Below are 8,015 nucleotides of genomic sequence, written 5' to 3' on the forward strand. Positions count from 1 at the left end.
CTCCCTGGCTGTGGACGCACAATAGCATGAAATAGGAGTCTGATCAGCTTCGCTTGTGACTGCTGCAATCAGACTGATCAGTGCATGAAAAATAAAAGTTCTAAGCTGGAGGCCAGTGGTTCAGTTCAATGCAACTTTATTGGCAAGATAAGATCATCCTTATATTGCCAAAGCATTTAGTACCAAACCCAACACAATACATTTCAAACTAAACAAACAAACACAAAGAAGTAAATGGCAACCATGCAGACATACAGTACAGGAACAAAGTAATCTTAATTCAGGTCTTTTTTCCAGGTTCTCCAAATTGATTACCCCCTAACTTACCCCAGGCAAAATGTTTCAACCCACCAGCATAACTCCCCCAACCCGGCCTCTGATGTGTAGCAACAGAAAGTAAAACATTGCGCACTATTTAGTCCATAAAAAGTCAATGAAAGCAGGAGCATGACTCTATGACCTTCGCTTCACTTTCACTACCAGAGAAACCATCCAAAACTGACTGCATATCAATAGGTTACTCATTCTGAGATCTACGTTCCTGTCAAGTTGGGAGAAACCTCTGGATGCCTTTGAACCTTGTATTGCAAATTTTATGAAAAAAATTGTATTGTGTGATTTTTTTATTTATATGGTAAATAAATCCCCACAATCTGGTTTCATTGGCCGTAACAGACACATACACACAAAGTCAAACACTCAGGCATGGTACGTGTGTGTGTGTGTGTGGGTGTGTGTGTGTGTGTGAGTGTGTGTGAGCCTGTCCAACACAGCAGGCCTCGGACCTGGCTGACCAAACCCAGAGCTACAGGCAGAAACAAGCCAAATGAATGACAGATGAAGTCAAACCCAGAGAGAGACAAGAAAATCCAAGATAATAAAATGAAGCCTGCTGACGTGCACATACACACACACACACACACACACACGACTTCTAACAAAGGAAAAACATTGGAGTCCAAGACTCAATCAGTTTGCAGTGTGTGGAGAGCGGAGCCACATGTTTTTGATCAGTCCTCTAGCAGAGCAGGGTGAGGTAATGATGAAGTCATCGCTGTCCTCTGGACAGGTTCACATTAACTGGGCTGTAAGCATTTCTAAATGCTTTCACGCCCACTGGCACACACTCACACACACACACACAGACACACTTCACACTTTTTCATCATGTACCTGGCAGAAGGTTTTAAATGTGTGAAGGAGTTGCAACACGTTAGCAAGCTACCTCATCTTCCTCCACACACACACACCTGTTGCTAACAACAGTCAGGTCTGCAGAGGAGCTCCTGTTTCAAGCAAAACTAACATTTCCTGACTTTCACCAAATATTTCCTCTTGATAACTCCTTAGTTGTTCTTCGGCTCTGGTTTCCCCGATACACTCTCCTGTGAGCAGGCCTTCCTGTGGACACCCCTCATTACCGCAGCACTCCCTGCTGACTGGACCCACTCAGCCGGTCACTTCGGCCCTGTTATTATTACAGTCGCTTGCCATCAGTGAGGCTTTCAGCCCCTTCCTCTGAAATTCCCTGAGTAAAATGGACCATGGTGGACGCCCCTCTTCCTGTGTCTTGGCATGGATGTCGGGATTAGCCGAGCTCAATAGCGCCTCGGGGTGATTATAAAGCCATTCATTAGGGAGAGAAAATAAACAAGAGAGAACAGACTAGGTTCTGAGAAAGAGAGACTGCTGCAGATGTGTTGAGACAAAATATTTCCTTTTGCTCAGCTCTATCTAAATGTTATTCTGCGAACACTGTAGAGGTTAACACTGTAATATTAACTGCTCGTGCATTTATACATACAATTCATTACTCACACAGGTAAAGCTTTGGAGAAATGATTCATTCAGTCGTTATTATTCTCTATAACAGTGATTCTCAACTTCTTTCATATCATGGACCCCTAATTTAGTCCACATTAGGGCCACAGAGCCCCATTTGATGAGATTTTGTCTCTCGGACCCAAATCTGAGAATATTTTTATTGACTATCTGTATTGTAGGTAGAGAGATAACAGTGAAACTATCAAAACAGTCATTCTCTAATTGTGTTGACTTCTTTTAAATGAAATAATGTGAAGTGAAGTTTAACAATTCATCAATTTGCTGTGGACCCCCTGGAACTCCCTCAAGGACCCCTGGTGGTCCCCGGACCCCACGTTGAGAACCACTGCTCTATAAGATGAGCCAAGAGATCTGTGTTCTACAGTAAAAATTACTTTCTACTCTGTTAATTTTGTTTCAATGGCAGCAAGATTTATGGATTTTGAGTGTCTTGTAAGCCCATGTGGGCTGAGTAGCTAGAGCGCATCACACTCAGCTGTCATATTGATTGAGACAGACTGGCTTTAAAGGAATAGTTTGCCCCAAAATTACAAAATATAGAGATAATGAGGTAAATATTGAATTTTTGAACCCACAGTGCAATCGTTTGGCTACAAAACACTTGGGTTAAGCTGCACAAGCTGTTTGGAGAACATTTACTGCATTGTTTTAGCTGTAAAAAGATGGATCCATTAACTTCAATAGTTTTGGAGAAGGCTGAGATGGAATTACGATGGCTAACTGTAACTGAGTTTTGACTGAGATGGCCGGAGACTAGCTAACGACTTGCATTTTCATTTTGGGGTGAACTGTTCCTTTAAGGCAGCTTTCATCTCAAGCTTGAGTAGAAGGAAATGTTCCTCCTCTTCCCTCAACTAAGACCGGCGATAAGAGCCAGAAAACTTGCTGTCTCGCCTCCCCAGAGTCACCGGCAACTGTATTATTCATGAGGAACTTACAAAACACTTGGAGCAAAACAGGGAAGAAAAAGGAGGTTACATCAAAGAGGGCGTGTGGAGGGGGGGAGGAAGAATAAATATGGACTATGTTTGCATTTTCTATCTATTCCGTCATTGGCTTGGGGGTTAAATATGTCTCATACAGGACATCCCTCAAGGAGTTTGAATTAGGGCCCCTTCCACCCGAGTAAATCAGAGAGAGAGAGGGGGGGGGGGGGGGATGCCGCTTTGGATTTCAGGTCCATATGGTGAACATTCCCAGTTTCTTGGCTCTGGGGACCAAAATGAACCAGAAAAAAAAAAAAACACAGAAAAGACAAATCAAGCACCTCGCAGTTCAGGCCTTTCGGAGACAATTATCATATTTGTCCGGGCCCTTTTAACTTCAGAGAGCCGGGCTTCGCTGTGGAAATGGATATCCTCCGAGAGTCATTACAGGTTGAGGAATATCAAAGCGCCAGAGGTGGTGAGGAGGCGCTCGAGGGGAACAGGCGAGTTGAGGTTGAAGTTTAGGGAGAGAAAAGAGGCAAGAGACTTTTGATCTGTCCAGGTTGGGAGGGGGTGACAGGAGGAGAAAAGCAGGGAAAGAAAAAAGTTGAAAAAAAAAGAGGAGGAAAAGGCGGGAAATGTAGAGAGAGAGAGATAGAGAGAGAGAGAGAGAGAGAGAGAGAGAGAGGGAGACAGTGGCTTTGTTTACATGCAGAGAAACCCAGCTATTGGCCATACTCCAGTTAAAGTCTCATTCAGGTAAAGTGGTTTACCCTGTGATTGAGTCTCACCATTACTATGAATTAATCAGTTAACAGAATATTCCTGTCAACCTGCAGATGAAACAGTCCAGCAGCAAAACGTATGAAAAGATGCACCCGCCAGCTACCCCTCTTTGACTTAACAAAAGCTTACTTTTAATACAGGGGGAAAGACATGATGATATCCCAGTAGCAACTGTAAGAAAAGCAGCTCATCACCATGTGTTCTGTTGACATCAACATGTACCCATAACACTGTGCAAGTCTGAGCTTGCACAGAAACAAACCTAAAAGAGAAAGCGGTGAGATGTTTCCATGCCACATTAACACATTTAATATGGGAGTGTGCCAGGTGTCTTAATCAGGTTTCACAATCAGAGCATGAGCTTATTCTAACTGAATAATGATGTTTATGTGCGTCGACCCAAAAACATGTTATGTTAGTAACCAGGTTACGGAGGGAACTCTCTGTGCATGTAAACGAAAGAACATTTAAGACTAAATGTTCTTTTAAGGTTTGTGGTGCTGAGAACTGGAATAAGTTGCACTTTAAAATGCAAAGTTAGCCTAACCCACGTGTGTTTAAAAAGCAGATCAAAACCTGGCTCACGGATAATTTGGAAATGTGTGTTAGTATAGGAATAATTTAGATTGAATTTGTTGTGGTATTGTGATATTTGATTGTATTAATTGGGTGATTGTTGCTTGAACCTGTTTTTCCATATTGTGTTTTTAGCTTGTAGTTGTTTGCTGTTGACACCTGCCTAGATTCTTCAATCTGCGCCATCTTGCCATCAACACATCAAGAACCACAATGGAAATAAGTCTGTTGACTTTATTGTGTTATCCTTATCAATTTTTTACGCCAAGATGTTTTTTTGGTGTTTATCTTGCTTTCTATTGTCAAATAAACTCAACTAAAAACTTAAACATAGTCAGTGAGAAGAGTCAGTGATTGAGAGTTAGTGAATCATGTCTATTGCAGGGATTGGCAACCGCATGCCATGTGGAGCTGAGAGTCTGCAGGTTTTCATTCACAAACACTACAGCAGGTGATTAGCTGCTGTAGTGTTTGGTTGGAATGAAAACCTGCAGACTCTCAGCTATCCATGGCACATGGTTGCCTCTCCCTGGTCTACTGTATGACTTGCACTGTTCCTTTAAACTGTATGCAAAGTCCTGTTGTCCTTATGTCAGTATGTGCCGTGTTACTTCTAAGTTGTCAGTATGTCCTGTACATTTTTTCCACTGTGTGAATAAAGTAATTATGAGAGTCAGAGAGAGCTCCAGCCAGTCGTCTCTATTCAACCCAACACTGTAACTCAAGCTGTGATGAAACACACTGTCAGACTGTCTGGTCAAACCGCTTGTTATGACTGCGGCCGTTTTCATCTGTGATGGGAAATTTTTACTTTCCATAAATGGTTTTCAGTTGAGCCGGCACTGCAGTACTAGAGGAGATGGTGAATGTACAGGCTGCAGGTGACAGGGTGAAAGGGCTGCTGTTCTGGACCTGACCCTGACCTCTGACCTCTGATCTCCTCCTGGGATCAATACAGTAGGCCTACTGCATGGGTTTTGCTCCAAAATTAGACATCCACCATTTGAAAAAACATGACACCTACTCTTACAACATGAATGAAAGCAACAAACTCAATTCTGGTCCGTGGTTGATAAAATCATCCCACTCCCACTGACTGGACATCTTAGACATATGAACAGCAGGTAAAATTCCTCATTTTTATCTCTCATTTTGTTCAATTCAGTGTAAACAACAGTGTCACAGTGAACACCCCCAGACTTCAACTTTGTAATCACAGGCTCAGGCTTACTCACACAGCAATGAGAGAGGGAGAAGAGTCCTCTACATCATCAAAACACAAGGAGAAGAAACTGGCATGGCATCTTTGCGACACTTTGTGGTAATGACTGCTCAAAGCAACCAATGTCTAGGCCTACTCCTTGCACATAAAGATGCTTAAACGCTGGGTATAGGCATATCCTTGCACCCAAATATTAAATAATGGACCACAATGCATCTGCTATCGTACTGCATCACTGTTACGCACAAGACTGCACATTTAGACAAGCTACTGGACGACATTTCATTCATCCTAGACTGATAAAACAGTCATAACACCCCAATAAAGAACTACCGAGTATTTTAACTAGTTTCATGGCTACAGTCGCCCATAAACTTGTTGTATTGGGATATATTGCTGCAAAGAAGCTTCATTTAAACGCCTGTAAGTAAGCGAATAACCCCTAAAATCAAAATGCATGCAAGCGAAGATAAGCAGTTACGCAGCTTGAGTAGCATTACATCCACTCAATCTTCGGGAAATCTCATTTATAGGCAAAAAGAGAAATAAAAACACACAGATACCTGCTATGAGGATCGGAGCTGGGAGGAGATGACCTGCAGAAACACACACACTCACACACACACACACACCACAAGTGTCCCGGAGCTTGATTCACGATTTGAAATTCAATGGGTCAGTTCCAGCACGCTGTGTGTATCACTGATATTAAAGTCAGCTGGATAGTCTGAAGCGGCTCCCAGCGGGCGGTGCAGGCCTCGCGCACATGGTCTACACATCTAGTATGCCGGCTAATGCGGAAACGCCGGTTCACTATATGGCAGGAAGTGAGGTGTGATTCACCAAGACCGGCGGCGCTTTTTTTTGCAATTCCCCTGCTCCGGAGAACACGTGATTTAATCAGGCTGTTGATGTTTATGGTTTAGCCTAAAATATGGAGAAATTATCGTATTTGGTATTTTTATCTCCTATAATATCATTATATTATTCTTATTATATTGACTTGTAGTGAGGCTGTGGGGCTCAACAGTGAATTTATTGTAATTTGTGGTATTTTTTATTAATTTATTATTGTACTTTGTGGTATTTTTTGGTCTATCTCCTATGATATCACTAGACTATAATATTCCTATAGGATACTGTATAAAGTTTGTGTTGGTTTTTGTATATCATCGTGCTAACTTCATTATAGGAGTATTATAGTTCTTTTTCAGAATGGTGCAAATATGTTTGTTCTATTTAAGACGTCAACGAGGCCTACCTGAAATTAAAATGTGTATATATCATTATTAAATGTGGTTCCACTACCCTAAAGCCATAGCAAAGGTGCAAAGGTATAATTCAATATTAAGTGATATGTTTCAAAATAGGAAAACTTGGACCAAAAAATGTATCTATACATGTAGATGACATCACTTGAACTATAGTTTGGACACTGTTAGCTAAATGCATTTTCTTCCTTCGTTCTATAGACAACAACATACTGTATATCTGCAAATAGCCTATAACCAAAATGTATTATGGATGTTATCTACATGCAAATTTTTTGGCCTAATGTATGGTATGGTTGTGTATGGTTTTGAAACATGTCTCTAAACATAGTTGGGGGTATGTGAAATGTATTTTTTGCCAAGTGACCATTCAAGAGTGTAGATTTGAGAGGGAATGACCGTTCCACCGAGCAGACCTTTCCTCCACGCCGCACTGCCGCCATCTAGTGGCACTAACATGCCGGTGACAGATACACACCATTAGGGGAAAGGGGGGTAAGATGAGCCTCCACCTTGTATCTAGGAAGAGTAATTCATTTCCCTGAAACTGTGATAGAGAAGGAACATGGAGAAAGTGATGAGAGAGAAAATGTGATTTTTGCTGATTTTTGCTGATTTGTGTGTCTAAATGGGAGTAGATACATTGAGGTTTTATTATATATTATATACTTTATAAGGTACGATGTAAACATAGCCTAACTGACTGATTAGCTGTGTGACACAGTTTTGCCACCGTCTCAACTCAAGTCTAATCACATTTACATTCTATTAAAATGCCTCAAAGTTAAAACACATGTGTGCTCAGGTGGTATTTTTTTATTGCATGTGTTGTATCATTATGCCACAAGATCATGAACGCTAAAACCAGCATTCACCTTTGCTGTGAGATCCAGAAGCTTCCACTACAATGGTTTATAGAGAAAGATGAAAGTGATGACCTCGAAAAAAAGGAGTGACTCCTTTGCTTGGTCAGCCAACTTTCACATACAAACCAATGGTGTGTGTGTGTGTGTGTGTGTGTGTCTGACTGGTAATGTTGGCAGAGAAGGCAAAAGGAGGAAACAGGTCAAAGAGAGTACAATAGAAGAGCAGCTAAGAAAAGGACATCAGTATTTTTTTCAATGCCAAAGGTGATTAGGAAGATGAGTAGGAAGGTGCAGCTTGACATTTAAGTGATATTCGAGCGGGTCATAGTTTACTTGACAATTAATCTTAAACTAACAGGCAGTGGCACAACAGTGTGAGATGTGATATTGACAAATTGCAGTGGTGTTCTATTACTTTATAGTGGTTCTCATTAAATGTGTCAGCATGGGGCCTTATTCTATATTAATAATGCATCAATAATGCATGTATTATTTCAGCAGATGGATGAGGAAGTACAGCCAA

General features: G+C 41.4%; 1 protein-coding gene across 1 annotated transcript in view; it reads right to left on the reverse strand.

The window, feature by feature from the left end:
- add3a (adducin 3 (gamma) a) overlaps window positions 1-5,997 on the reverse strand; it is a 125,738-nt gene extending 119,741 nt beyond the window's left edge. Inside the window, exon 1 of the mRNA XM_078282716.1 lies at window positions 5,919-5,997. The gene's annotated coding sequence lies outside the window, so the exon portion shown is untranslated. The remainder of the gene's footprint in view (window positions 1-5,918) is intronic.
- Between the last annotated feature and the right edge of the window lie 2,018 nt (window positions 5,998-8,015).

Source organism: Centroberyx gerrardi, chromosome 3 (genome assembly GCF_048128805.1).
Source record: "Centroberyx gerrardi isolate f3 chromosome 3, fCenGer3.hap1.cur.20231027, whole genome shotgun sequence".
In the NCBI taxonomy this organism is placed as follows: Eukaryota; Metazoa; Chordata; class Actinopteri; order Beryciformes; family Berycidae; genus Centroberyx; species Centroberyx gerrardi.